Raw genomic sequence first — 16,158 nt, 5'->3', positions numbered from 1 at the left:
TCCTGCTCTTCTTTCCAACATTTTTGACAACACAGCTAAAATGGCTTAAATTTTTATTAAAGTATGGATTTTAATGTTTGCAATATTCATTATAGGAGTAAATACTGCAAATTATTTTTTCTGAATTGCTAACTGTAAGAGCTCTGGATTCTTCTTGCTCCCAGTGTACATACATACACTTGGTATCTGATACTTTCACTTGCAGAGAATGAGGTTAAATCCTGTGAGCTAAGAAGCTGGGAAAACATTTGCCTCAAGAAAGGAATAATGTCTACAGGCCATGTTTAAGAACATTGTAGAGTGTAGTCCTTGGGGAATCAGCACCAGGAACTTTTGACAAGACCTCAGGCCTTTCCTTAGACCTCAAGTGGGTCAAATACTGGAAGTGTGCATTAACCTATGTCCACATCCTATGTCAGAGACATTGCCCTCTTAGAATCCAATATAAAAGGATCCTGCCTTCATCTTTCCTACACAATATTTTGGAGTTCCCAGACTTGTCATAAATGAAAATGACTACCAAGGTGTCTGGATAGAGTATTTGGTATATATTCATTAAGTCCTTTAGACACATAATGCTACTTAAGTTTGATGATTTTGTTTATATTTTGCCCAGATGACATGTCTATTCAATAACATGGGATATTGAATAATCTACTCATATTGAGTTGATAATAGTCTGTGCCTTTAATTCCAGCAGTGAAATTTTTCTTATAAAATTGGGAATATTAAAGTTTAATGTATAATGTTTACATTTGAGATGTCATGGTTAACTCTTCCCTTGAATAAAGTGTCTTTCTTTATTCTGATTTAGTTTAAAGTCTATTTTGCCATATATTAGAGTAGTACCACCTTCTTGCTTCCTGGTCACACTTGCTTGGAATAATTTTCTATAACTTTTTACTTCAACGTAATCCCAATCCTTAAAGATAAATGAGTTTCTTTTTGACAACAGAAATTTGAATTTTGTTTCTAAATCCATTTAGTTAGACTTATCTTTTGATTAGTGAGTCAAGACCATTAATATTTCAAGTTTATTAAGTTAAGAGACATCTCGTGTTCCCAGTCATTTTGTTTCTTGTTGGGTTCTTTTCTGATTGTATTCTTAGTTGCACTTTGTGTTTCAGTAATAATGATTTCATTTATTTTGTTTCTGCTCTCTTTTGCCATGCTTATTCCTCTCTTGCATAGAAAATTGATTTAGTATTCTCTGTATAACAGAAGTAGTCAGCATGAAATCTTTTATCACTTTTTAGCACAGAAAGGTTTTCATTATCCTTCAACTATGGCATATAGTTTTACAGCATCCAGTAGACTAGGTTTACATTCATAGTCTTCAAAAACCTAGAGTCTACTGCCCCAGGATCTACTGGATTTTTGAAGTGTCCTTTGAGAAATAAGCTCGTAAGCTACTGAGTTTCCTTTATATGTAACTCATGTTTTTTTAATACTATTGCTATTTTTAATGTCTTTCTTTGTTTTTTTATACTTAATTTTAAAAATATGGTTGGTATACTTTGGGTAGTTTCTCTGTTATTGTCAATTTTGGTATTCTCTGTGTTTTTTGTATGTATATGAGTATGTCTTTCCTTATTTTGAAATTTTTTTCTTTCATGAGTATATTGAAGAGTTTGTCTTTGCCAGTGATGTAAGACTCAGCTTCGTTTAAAGATTTAGTATCAGTGGCACTTATATATTAGCAGTAACCAATAGTGTCCAAGTGGACTTAATTCCAACTCAGCAAATCTTAACAGTAACCAATCGTGTCCAAGTAGACTTAATTCCATCTCAGCAGGTGGTAAATACTTAAAATTATCATCTCAGCAGGTGTTCATATTTAAAAGAGAGAGACCTTGTTTGACCTAGGAATTATCCCTGATGGGTTAGCAAATACAAGTGATCGATTCTAAAGTCATATACATATAAGCAACACTAAACTGACTCAGGTTGTATTTATGTATTTATTTATATACATACAAACTTAAAGAGAGAGACAGACAGACAAAGACAGAGAAATAGCAACAAAGAATTGGAGACATACAGCGAGCATGAATTTGAAAATGAGTTGGAGGACATGAGAAGGGCTGGCAGAGAGGAAGGGAAAATTATGTAATTTCATTTTAATCATAGAATAAAATTCAAAATGTAAATAAATAATTACAATAATTTTAATGATTATAAAAATGGAAAAGGTTTGTAGAATGTGCTGGAAGAAATGATTGGGTATCTGAGGGTTTAGCTGAAAGCTCGTTTTCACAGGTTTTTGCTACTTCTATTTTCTAAGAACATATTAAAAAAATCAGTAGTCCAATAGCTACGAATCTTACTCTTAGGCTAGAAAGAATTTTCCTTGAGATGTAAGTTTGTCATTTAGTTATTTATCTGCATGCATGCTAACTATTATCAACTGGGGCCTGTTTCATCAGAATACTTTTTCTCTTTTTGTTGCTTCTTTGAGCAGTATCTGAATAAATCACATTTGGCAAAAATGAAATGATGTATAAATATCTGTGCTTTCCATGGTCAGGAACTTTATGTTCTCAGTCCAAGTTTATGGTCTCAGTACCTATTGAAAGAGAACCAAGGCAAAACTACCATGTTTGCATTTTTACTATCCTGAGATGAGGGCAATCAATTACATGTACAGTCTTAGAATTAAGTCACTTGGTACAGATTTTTTTAATACTTTCCTTTTTTGGCAACTTTACATTTTTTCAATTGAAAGTTTCATTTACATTTTATATAATCATGAAATCTTTTGGAATAAAATACATCATTTCATCAGGTGTTAGAAATCTTATTCAAATGCTATCTCTTTAATATTTGGCTTTTTCTTTTCTCTACATTTTGTGCTTTAGCTAGCGTGCCTAAAAGGTAATGTATCAAGTCTCATCAGAAAAACAAAATCTCAAGCAAAATGATAACATCTAGATTTTTTGACAATTCTTTTTAAATATCAATAGTAAAGAATTTCTAAAATGTGTGTTGCTGTTGCATCACACTGCCTCTCTAGAGCTTTCAATATGCTTCAGTTATGCTGATTGAACACTATCATTTCAAATACTAACTTCGAATTTTAAATGTTTTTATTCAGAAGAAAACAAATCATTTGAATTGCAAACAAAATGCTTTGGGAAACTGGGAAGATCTCAACCTGCTTTCTGTCTATTCCTACTGTGGAAAAGGACAGAAAGAGGTGTAAATTATCCCTTCTAGTCTGGACTTCTCTCTAACTGGCTGAATTGATCAAATATATCCAAAATGATTTCCCCTAGATGATGGAGCTTAGTGGATAAAGTTTCACTATCTTGGAGTCATAGTAGGGACGTTGAACTCTCTTGAGATGGGCATTCTTCTTAGAGTATTATGTCCAAGACTCCACAAATCCAAATTATTCAAAAAAACAGTACAGCATATTTATGAATATTGGTCAAATCTTTCTGTCACCAAATATGCAGGTGATGACATACCCATAGATGAACTGAAATCCTGAAATTATTAGCTTTTTCACCTGTTGAGTATAACAATTGCAAAGTCTGCCTTTAAGTAAACTGATTTCAACAACAGACAGTATGCCATTAATGTTGTGGGATTCTCTTTTCTGGAAAGAGGGTAGTATAAAACATCTTAGTGTACCAGACATGTGAAAACTACCAGAATAATTTGGTACTGAGCTTCTGTCCAGGGAGAATATAATGTAAAAGCATGCATACACATGTACACATACATAGACACACACACATATCACTCTTCATGAGATTCTATCATGAGCCACAGAATTCATGAAATTCAGCATGAATTACTGTGGAAATGCCAATAATCTTAGAACAGAGGACATGTTATATTCCTCCTCTGAGATGAAACAGCACCATACTTTTGTCTGCATTAAATGTAGCTCAAAAAAAAAAAAACTACACAATACCTGAAGATTCTTCTGCTTGTCATGGTGTCCCATGAAAGAATGTATTATATAAACCTAAGATTTGGGTTTAGTAGGCAAGTTAACTTCTTTACTTTCTACCGACAATAATAATTCAAATTCTTTTCTTGTCTTTATTTTCTAGCTTGAACCATGTACATATTCTGAAATGTAAACATGTTTAATAACTTTGGTTTGGAAAGAACCTCCTTCTCCATATAGCTTTTTCTGACTCATGAGAATCCAAATTGAAATGGTCAGAACTCAAGGGCAAACTTCCTAAGTGTGGTCATGTCCATACTTCTCAAAATGCTAAGAGCACAATCACTTTTGTTAATCCTAAATTTGCTGAACAAGCTTTTGAGATACTTTTCTCTTTTTTTAAATTATCATTTGTCTTCTTATTTTACTCTCCATATTGGCAGTTAGTTGAGCTACTTTCCACACTGTCTTAGTGTGATAAGTCAGAAGGCTGAAGTACCACTCCAATGTCATTCCTTGTGTTTAAGCAAAGGTAAGAAAAACACAGCCTTGACAGATTTGGATTCTAGAGTCGGCAATTCTCTGTTCAAGTCTCAGTTTCCCATCTGCAAGCTGAATGACTCTGAGAAAATTATTTAACTTAGTGTCTGTTTTAAGTAGAGTGACAGTTTTTTTTAAATACATTTTCTTTAGTATTGAAGTACTACTCTGCTTTACACTAGTGACAATGCTAGTAATATTTATTTGTTGAGTACTGTTCCTATGTCAAATTATCTTAAAAGTAGTCACTATTTTAATATACATAGGAACTATGATATTTGATTACATCTTCATAATTGCTATCAGCAGGAGCAGCAGCAGCAACAACATATTTAAATAGATGAGAAAATAATGGCACACCATCTTTGATTATCTGTGACTTAATGAAATGGTTAGTGTCACATTCCTTAGTTCTCTTGAATTGAAAACTGTTCAAAATCTTTATTTTCTGTGAAAACATGGCTTCAAGTTCCCTATAGTTCTCTTAGTGGAACATAAATACACACAAGAAAAAACTGTCAAAACCAACATCAAAGGATTAGGAAGTCAACTTTGGTCACTGTCAAACAAGGAGTATTGGGAAATATAATGTTAATGAGAAGAAATAGAACTTGACATCCTTAATCCAGAGGACCTTAAGTCCAACAGAGATAATAGAAATGAAGTTAGAATATAAAATCAGTGCATCAGAAGAAAACAGTAAATAATTTAAAACTTTCCAGAAGCAATTTTTATAAGATATTTTGTTTAAAACTGAAATTTTCACTATTCTTTGTCAGTCAGGTTCCTTTGAGTATTGTAATTCATTCCATCTTCACTAGTAGATTAAAAAATAAACCACAAGCTTGTGAGTAGGCCTCTTTTTGAATGAACCAAGCATGCTGGCAAGATCTCTCTTCTAGGCAGGAGAATGCAAGGGAACTTGAGGAATCCAGATTATGAACCTATATATAACAGATTGTTTGATTTGCATAGAAAGAGAAGATTATTTGTTGGATCTATGAAACCACCTTCTGTGTAAAATTTGATTTCTCTTTCTCCCTAATACTCATATATTCTAACTATTCAAATTTATATTATTAAGTGAATAGTTAATATAATTGCTAGAAATATAAACAAACAAGCAAAAAAAATGTGGATCCTGAGTGAACTATGGACTATGATGCTATGATGATGCTCAGTACTAAACAACAATTAGTAGTTAATATGCAGCTGGAAATTGGTTGTGAGTTACATAGTGAGAGGTAGGATGAAAGGGTATTCTCTATTGTACATAGACAGAATAGTTTTTAAAAATGTACACAGGCAGTAATATCAAAAACTGTGACTACTCTTAACTTGTAACTAGCCAAAGAATAAGAAGTGAGAATCAAGTATTAATGGGTTATTTTCAGTGAAGTATGTAATGTCACTCAAATGGATATTTACAATAGTAGAATGCCTTTAGCAAAAGAATCTGTTCTAATAACCATTAGGCCAAATATGCTTTATTTTCAAAATGATTATTTTAACAATGGTTTATGATATTACTTTTAAAACATCATCATTTAAAAATGTAATTTGACTCATTATAAAAACCTAACATATTATTTATTTAAACTATGATACAAGTGCATTTATTGAAAAGAAAGCAAGCCAATAGTAAACTGGAATTCCAGAGGAGTCACGTTTAAAATCATTAAAGAAGCATACTCAGAGTAAGATTATGGAATGAGTTAATTTCAGGAAAGCATAGGTATCATTTTATGGTCAGGGAGTTAGAAAGGGATTTTGTATCATTCAAATTGAGGAAGATAAATAAAATTCCAATATCTCTGCATAATTTTATTTTAGCTAAAAAGTCAATTTATCTCTGCATTTTCCAATTCTTTAGGGTGTGTAATAATTCACAAAAGTTCACAAATTGAAATTCATCAAGCATAAGGGTAATTTCCATGGGATATTAAAATATATATAAATGCTATCAATAAAATACTACATAAAGCTGTGTAACTGATAATATTAATGTATAGCTTTACTAAGTGGATTTTTTTCTGTGAAATTCAGGTACATCTAATAAGGTTCACTTTCTTAAATCTCAAAATTCTGAATGCAAAATTTGTTATTTCTAATTGTCGTTTTACTCGTAATAAAGACACCATGTATCAGATACTCATTGTGATTAACCATTAGTTACTGAATTCTTAGACTCTGTGGGAAAATTTTAAGTACTTATAGGCTTTAGAAAGCTAGCATTTCTTCTGCTCAGAACACTCTGTATTAATATTCCCTAGGATTGATAGCACTTGACTGTAATTCTAACATCGTGAGTCCCAGTCAGGAGTAGCAGCAATATTACTCCTGAGGTTAACGTGAGCTACATGGTGAGTTCAAGATCACCTTGAGCCACTCAATTTGTTTGTCTCAAGAAATAACAAAATAGAAAGATTTCATCTTTTGAAATTTCAGTTTGTAATTTTGATGATAATCTCAGGGTCATAAAAATCAGCCCATCTTAAATTTTATTAAAGTCACATCGCATATATCTACTTCTTTTATATGCACACCTATCTTCACCAAGTATGAATCTCCATGATTAAAATGAAAGGCTTCAAGTAGACTGTAATGTATGATCAGGCATTGTCCTATATATGGGACAAGAGAAAGTCAGAAAATCTAATGGGCTGGAGAGATGGCTCAGGGATTTCATGTGCTTGCCTTGCAAGGCTGAAATGTAAGCTAGATGACTAGAATAGAACCCATAAAAGAAATTTAGACACAGCAGTGTGCATCTGTAATCCCAGCACTACTGTCAAGACATGATAGATGAAAACAGGAGAATCACAGCAAGATAGCCAGGAGCTACTCCTTAGCAGGCAGCAAAGCTACAGAAAAAGGCAAGAGAGACTCCACCTCATTGAGAAAGGTGTAAACCAAGTCACAAATGTTGTTCTGTAAACTGCATGCTCTCTCTCTCTCTCTCTCTCTCTCTCTCTCTCTCTCTCTCTCTCTCACACACACACACACACACACACACACACAGTGAATAAAAAGGAGCAAAGAAAAATAAACTCCAGACTATTCTTTGAAGGAGCTCAAAAAATCGCTACAATTAATAAATAATCATAATTAATTTATTGAGAAATAAAAAAACCACAAAGCTCTTTGGATATGGGCAAAAAAGGTGAGCAGACACACATTAGATCAATTTTTAAATGAGCTTTGCAGGTTAAAAAGGAGTCCAGGAAGACTCAGATTCCTAGTGTACTATTGACTCTCACTTTATACACATGCTTAGAATTCGCCTTCTTTGTCAGCCCCAAGACAACATATTTGATACATCTTTTCTTTTTTCCTCACAAGATCTTAGCAGGGACACAAAACAGATCTACTAGAGAAATCCAACTATTAAGCAATAGCAAAGCTCTGTTTAAAGTGATCGGCTCTGGTACAGTTTGGGAGATTCTTACACCTCACTTCTAGCATTTCTTCTCTAGAAACCTGAGTGACTATTCTGATGAATGTATAATGAAACACAGTTAAATCATCCAAGACCAGCAATGATAATACCGTTTGCACGTGCTCTCCCTCCTCCCAGAGGCTCCTCTGCAGTCTCCAGTGGGGGTTAATTACTGATGATTTCTTCCTTTGTATTCATAGTTTTTCTTTGGCAGTTTCACACTGTTATTATTGGGACTTTCTTTTGTCCTGGTTAATTAAATGCTGACAAGCTTCCAGTTGATTCTGCAGTCTGCTGAGGTGGCTGCCTAATTTGCCATCTAAATAAGGAGCTCTCTCCATTGACTCAGCTCTCAAGATCAGCTCTCTTGCAGCCAGTGTGTATGAAACAGTTCTGTTGGTGTGAGTTAACTGTGACAAAAACAAACAAACAGACAAGTGCTGGTTGAGAATGAGCTTTACTCTCTTTCAAACAGAACCTTCCTGCCTGGATTTTGGTCATTTGTGTTTTCTCTGTGAGTCACTGGGTATCGAGAACTAATTGCCATTGCCACACAGTCAATCTCTAGAGTAGGAAAAAAGTTGCAGGTGACAGTGATGGACCCAAAGCATCACTTAGCCTCTGTGAAGCCCTGAAAATATCTCTGTATCAGAGGCAATGGCATCTTTTCAGCAAGACAAAAATCATACTATTTGCACGTGGAAGGCTGTCTTCTAAGAAGGCAGCACAGCATAGAAGCATATTTCCAAATGGTCCACAGAGGAGAAGCATTTCTTAAAGAAGTGAAAACAGGAAGTTAAGTAGGCTTGAGAAAGATTTGCTTTTCCTTCCCTTCTGAAGCAAGTAACCAAGACACAGACATAAGATTATTTAAAATTTAAAAGCCTATCACCATGGCATCCAGACCACAAAAATACTCACAAGGAAGTGCTGAGAATTTCTGGTCTCCTTGGGATCTGAAAAGGGCTGCTTAAGGCTAATTAAAATAATAAAATGAAGCCCACAATTCCCACTTCTGTTCAGAGGAGGCATGAGAGAATAATAAGAGTCTGTGTTTGCCCACAAACATTTTCTTCAGATTAGTCTCACTGCTGGATCCTCTCCACAAACCTTTTGAAGCCATAGGCACTTGTTCTGAGAGTTTCAAAAAAAAAAACCCAGGTGAAAGGTGTCCCAACTGAGTAACTGGTACTGCTAGCTGAGCATATCAGCTGCCTGAAACACATCTGAAATTAAAAAAGAAAGACAAGATATTGGTGTGTTAGGCAGTTGAAGTCATTAGTGATCTCAATGTAAAGACTGCCATCTACAAGTCTGTTGGATCATCAATGAAGTAATATTAGGGCTTTTGAGGAATCATAATCATGTAATACTCCCAAAACCTTTTACTCAACCTTACTATCATCATATTATCACATATGACTGACCTTTCAATTACCCATGGGGCATGTTCCCTAATACCTAGTACACCATGCTATTTGAGAGAAAAGAAAATACAAAATCTTAGCTCTTTGCCTCAGCTATAAATTGGCATAAAGAGCTCAAGCAGAATAATTGCTAGTATTTTAAAAATGCATTTGACTTAAATATCACATTTGATAACAAATGATGTGCTTGTAACAATTAAATAGCCAGTATCAGGAACTAGAATTACCATGGAAAGATGATATTTTATGAATAATGTGTAGATCACGTATCAGTAATAGTAACATAGCCTAGATGCTTAGAAATATAGAATCTTAGGCTGATTGGATGCCTTGCTGGTAGAGGATCTTGATTTCTGGCCTGATGATTTGAGTTTGACCACTGGATCTAAAGAAGGCAAAAAATACAACTTTTAAGATGCTTCCTAATATATAGCATTCCATCATTTGCAGATGAACAACAAATATCTTCTAAAACATTATTCATTCCAAAGCAAAGCATATAGAATAGTGGAAAACCTAGGTATATGTCAGAAAAAAATAGGCTTGCTTGTGTTTCACAGCATCCAGAGAATCCAGTTAATCTACAAAACCAAAAATCTTTTGATGAATCAGAAGAGTTCTCATTTGGTCTGAGAACATCAGTTAATTAATAATGAGTGATTTTCAAAATACCATTTAAAGAAAAGATATTTCTATTCATTAATCTTTACTATAAAGCCGTTTATACTTTGAATTAATGTGATCTACATCTATAAATGGAAGAATTCTAAATTTATGACTTCAGAACAAAAAAAATCAACCTTTGAAGTATTTTATCGTAACTATTTTCATTAATATGATTTAATGTACATTTTATATGAAACTCTTCAAACCATATTAAGAGAATTATGACATCCCTTTATATATTTACATATTGATTAAATAAAAATTCAGATCTTTAAATAAAGAATATAATAAGATATGCTTTAAAACCTGTAATTTTATAGGTTCTTATTATCAAGCTTTTATAAGGGCATAACTTTGTAATATTTTAAATAATGAAAATTTCTCTTATAAAAGCTATATAAATATACACACATACACTTAATTTTCAAAGTAGAAATTATAAATATACCTGTAATTGTCATGAAAATAATTTGTTTTTCTACCTAAAACTCTTATGTTTATTTAAAATATATGAGTAAAATAAGTAGAATAAAGTTTATAAATTCAAAATTATATGTAAAAGAAGACCATTTCTATGAATTAAGTTAATTTTATTATCTTGAAACCTGATACTGTGAATAAGATTCATTATTTCAAGAAATTAGTTGTCATAGCAATAACATATTTTTAATTATATTACTTGAATTTGACTAGAGTAATAGTCAAATGTTAGGTACAATCCAAATTCAAGATGAAATCATTGACACACTTAATTTCATAATGAATTATGATTCAAATCGTGGAAGCTGCCAGTCAGGCAGGGTCCCCTGACTAGTCACTTTGTCACCTACTCAGCTCCCTCTTTTCCTCCAGCTTAGCACTCTTGCCCACCCACAAGGCCTAAGATGTCAGCCATTATAATTAAGTGCCTGCTGCAAATGAAATAACATCTAGAAGAAAATTTAAACTTTCAAAATGATTACAGTTCCACAGGAGCCATAAAGACAAGAGTTGCAAAAGGCTGACAATGATTAACATTTTCTTTGTTCAGAACAGCATTTCCTTTCTTACCTTGCACAGGCCCTTTTATCCCTGAGTCCCCAATTCTTTGTCCCAGTCTGTTGATAATCACTTCACTAAACACCTAGTTACTTCCCTAAGGGAAAATCCAGGAAATGCCTTGTCTTTGCAGATACTTACCTTATTGCTGTTTTTCAGTGTTCCTGACTTCTATTACAAAAAACACATCACCAAGAATGATGACTGTGAGTGACTACTATGTCTCAGCCCCAGAGAAGACCTCTCTCTTCAGTTACCTCTTAAATTACTCTTATTTAATTTCCATTATCTCTGGAGGCTAACAGTGGATCTTCCAGCCCATAATTTAGAAGCTGAAAAATTAGTGTAAGTATAATCTAGAGAAATTTGTGAAGGTCATTCATACAGCCACTAACCTACTGAATGTGCCATAAAAGAAGTCCATGCAGATCTTAGAAGTACAGAATAATGGAGAGAAAGGAAGGATGTCACTCTCCTTAACTAGACATTTTAAATGTCTTAAAAGATAAGTCCAGGTGTATAAGTAGAAAAGCTGAAGTTTGGAAGGTGAATGTTAATATAAAATTTAAGCAAAAATCAATGTGTTCAATAAGTCTACACAATAATAGACTCTAATTGATACATACAGATAATCCTGTAATCCCAAAATTTGAGAGGCTAAGATTGGCGGATTGTATATTCAAGGTGAGGTGTACATTGATGCACTGATTTACTTTTACAATACCTTTTATGTGCATATGTTCTCTCCTTTCTTTGTAATTTATACCTCCCAAATTTTACTGGAATGTTTTTTAATTGCTTTGTTTATTTACATTCCAAATGTTGTTTCTATTCCCAGTCCTCACTGTAAGAGTTCTTCATCCCAAACCCCTGTCCCCTTTGCCTCTGAGAGGGTGCTCCCTTACTCCACCCCTACCCACCCCTCATCCCTCCACTCTATGCTCACATCCCCCTTCCCTGGGGCATGAAGTCTCTATAGGATTAGGCACATCCTCTCCCACTGAAGCCAGACATGGCAGCCCTCTGCTACATATGTACTTACAGACACAGACCAGCCCATGTATGCTCTTTTGTTGGTGGCTTAGTATCTGAGAGCTCCCAGGGATCTGCATTAGTTGACATTGATTTCTTTCCTACAGGGTTGCTATCCCGTTTAGCTCTTTCCCCTATTCTTCTATAGGGTTCTCTGACCTAAGGCCAATGGTTGGCCAGAAGTATCTATATCTGTCTCAGTCAGCTGCTGGTAGAGCCTCATATAGGACAGCCATGCTAGATTTCTCTCTGCAAGCACAACATGACATCAGTAATAGTATCAGGGTTTGGTGCCTATCCATGGTATGGATACCACGTTGGGCCTGTTTTTAAAAAATCATTTCTAATTCTAGATCCCAGTCTTTCAGTTCTTATGTAATGAAATCATAATCCTTTAAATGAGAATTTATATTTAATTCATATTTAACAAATAAAATATATTTATAAAACTATATTTTTAAGAAAAAAGATTAAATGCATCAAATACTAAATAATTTAAGAATATTTTTGCAAAATAAAGAATACATACACACAACAAGTTTCGTGGGAGATAACCATATTTGTGACATCAGTAGCAGAGTGTATAAGGAAGTTTTTAAATTTCATTAAATAAATATGAGACTAGAAACATGTTGAGAGATAACCATGAGGAAAGATGAAGATAGGCAATGAATTTTGGTTCTAAAACATTTTATTTCTTTAAAAATATCCACTCTCTATGACTAAAAATTAATGAAAGTAACTAAGGTCTAGCTCTTGGGAATCTCTGGTTTCACTTGAGCTTTGTGTACAACTTATTGAGCTCATTAAAAGAAGAAAGGTAGGCAACTATGTTATTCTTCTTACTCTTTCTGTGGTTGGTACCTACAAATTCCAGGACTCCAAATTCTAATACTCACTTTTTCTCTCAGGTTCTGAAATTCAGCCCTACGCCTTGTCTCCCAACTCTAAAATACTGAGCTCTGGAATTACTGCTACGTTTCTCCTGTGGCTGCCCAGTATCCTGCCTCCTAAACTAAGGCACTATGAGCTTCATAATTGACTTACTTTATCAATTTATCCAAATCCTTGCCATTTGTTTTCTACAAGGCCTTGACAGGAGGATTAGGAATGAAATTGAAATGCCCATAAAACAGCACAAGTGTTTACAAATACACAGCATAGGGAAATAAAAACTGTAACTTTTAATAGTACCTATTTATTGAGTGTTTATTCAACGCCTTCAATGCCAATTACCTTGCAAAACATAATCTAAGAAATAGTTCAATAATTCTCAAAACAGGACTACAAAGGTTTCAATTTTATAGATGAGTAACCAAGTTTAAAGGCATAGAATAACTTGCTGACAGGCACACAAGATGTTCTATAAAGCTTTGTGTTCAGGTCTTATCAGACTATACCCTCACAGGCTTAGCCACATTGTTATTCTCAGAAAAGTGAAAAGACTATTTTGAGCAACAATAGCTATATTTGCATTACACATGTTGTCTACCAGGACCCTTCCAAAACATTTTTCTTTACATTGCCTCATCCAATATCCTGATACATTTTGAGGTAGAATATCTGTTACATACTTCTATTATATAGCTAGCAACATTTCAAACATAGATGCATGACTTGAGAATTATGGACTTTATAGCCACATTTACTGACTGTTGGTAGTGAGCATAGAGAATTTACTAAGTTGGGCAGTGGTGGCACACGCCTTTAATCCCGGCACTTGGGAGGCAGAGGCAGGAGGATATCAGAATTTGAAGCCAACCTGGTCTACAGAGTGAGTTCTAGGACAGCCAGGGCTATACAGAGAAACCTTGTCTTGGGAGAGAGAGAGAGAGAGAGAGAGAGAGAGAGAGAGAGAGAGAGAGAGAGAGAGAGAGAGAGAGAGAGAGAGAGAGAGAGAGAGAGAATTTACTAGAAAAGATGTAAACAAATATGACCAACTTACAAATAACCACATCAAGAGCAACACTGATATATTTACTTTATGTGAAATAAGAGCCAAAATCATCAAGATATAATAACAATCTAAGTGAGATAAAGCAAATTTCAGAATTGTCATATGCTCTAGTGGAAATTGTAAAGGATCACTAGTATTTTTATAACCTGTGTATTAATCATTAAAGAATTCACAGCATATTAGAGATCATGAAGGACTACTAGAACTGGGTTCTATAGCATTCTGCCTTCAACTCTCTTGTAAAGGTATGTTTTATTCACAAGATATAATTGTCATGTCAGCGGCTTACTGCTGAATAAGCTCGACCTTTCTAGTTCTTACTAAATTCTGGCTAGATGGTTGAACTCAGCTGTTTTGTCTCAAATCTCCTCTCCAAGTTGGCTTATTCAAACTGTCTTCTCCCAGCTTTTTACTGAATTGCTCTGCTTGGAATAACTGGCACTGAATTCCATAAACTGAAATGCACTGACTACTGGGAACTGCATTGAAATTACCCTCAACTGAACTTCAGTGCATTGCCAGAGCCCAATTGAAGTGTGCTCACTGAACTGCCCTCCACCTCTGACTCATTTTGGGCTGCTTTAAGTCACCTCTCTTTCTAGTTTCTTCTCATGAGTGTTGGGAATATCCTATCTCTGACTCATTTGTCCACTTTTTCTCTGATTCATCACTTTGTCTGCCTCTCAATTAGATGTCACTTACGAACATGGCTTCATCCATCTACAAACTCACTTTACCTTCTTTGGGATTAAAGGTATGTAATAAGGATGTCTCTGTAATCTAGGCAGAGGTAGTAAGAATGGATTATTTCAGGTGGGTCATATAGACCTAAAATGTCTTTCTATGTGATCCCTTGCTGAAGTATCTATGTTGCTGAATTAAAATTCTTCTACACACTCTTATTCATCTGATATCTTAATTATCCTTGGACAAAGCTGTGAATGTTCAAATTGTATTCACCTATTTTACTAATTTCAATAGTAATCGCTGATAATTCTTATCTTACTTGACCTTTGTTTTTGATATGGTTCCTCACAGTTTTTCATCTTCAAATATTTCTAATTTTGTGATTTTTATGGTAATATACTGCCTTTTTTGTATGTATGTGGTTTTGAAAATGTACAGTATGCATTCAAATGTATATGAATAAATGTGTGTGGGGGTCATCTGCATCATTGTGCATGAGGGAGACTGTAAATATATTTTGGGTATCTTCCTTAATCTCTTTACACCTGATATATTGAGGCAGACTTGTTTACAAAACAATAGTCACATAGCTTAGCTAGACAACTTGATGCAATGATTTCCATTCACTATTGCTAAGGGCTAGAATAACAGGCATCCATCAGCCTATTCAGCTTTATAATGGGTTCTAGAAATTCAAATATTGATCTTCATGTTTGTATAACAAGCATTTTACATATAGAAATATCTCCCTAGCCCAAATTTTGTCATTTAACATTTCTACTAATTTATAGTACTGGACAAAGCTTTTTTTTTTGTAGACTTCATTGCTGGTCTTCTTTTGATTTTGAAATCCCATGTTCTTTTTTTATTTTTTATTGAATATTTTATTTATTTACATTTCAGGTGTCATCTCTTTTCCCATTTCCCCTCCTTAGAAACCCCTATCTCATACCCCTTATCCTTTTTGCTTTTATACTACTTTAATTACAAACAAGTATTAAAATCAATTCTAGATTAAGGAACTAGCAATAAAATAGATGCAAATAGTCAAGAAACAAGCAAAATAACAAGCACAAATAGTCAAAGAACAAGTAAGACAATAAACAAAGTTCTGTGATCACTCCCATGTTCACTGTTTCTAAGGTTTTACTCGGATGACCAAAATGTCTGAGCCAATTTCCCTGTCCTAGCCCAAAGTCATTTGCATGTCTGAAGCCTACTTCTTTGATCCAGCCTAAAATTTAGATTCCTGCCTCAAATTACTTCTTTATTTTAGCCTAATATTTAAATTCCTGTCTGAAATTACTTCTTTATTCTAGCCTAAGATTTAGATTCCTGCCTGAAATTACTTCTTTGTTCTAGCCTAATATTTAGATTCCTGCCTGAAATTAATTCTTTGTTCTAGCCTAATGTTAGATTCCTGCCTGAATCCTACTTCCTTGTCCTTGGCCAATGTCAGATTCTTGCCAAG

Source organism: Grammomys surdaster, unplaced genomic scaffold (assembly GCF_004785775.1).
Source record: "Grammomys surdaster isolate TR1022 unplaced genomic scaffold, NIH_TR_1.0 126158, whole genome shotgun sequence".
Lineage (NCBI taxonomy): Eukaryota > Metazoa > Chordata > Mammalia > Rodentia > Muridae > Grammomys > Grammomys surdaster.
Note: the sequence above shows the minus strand (reverse complement) of the source record.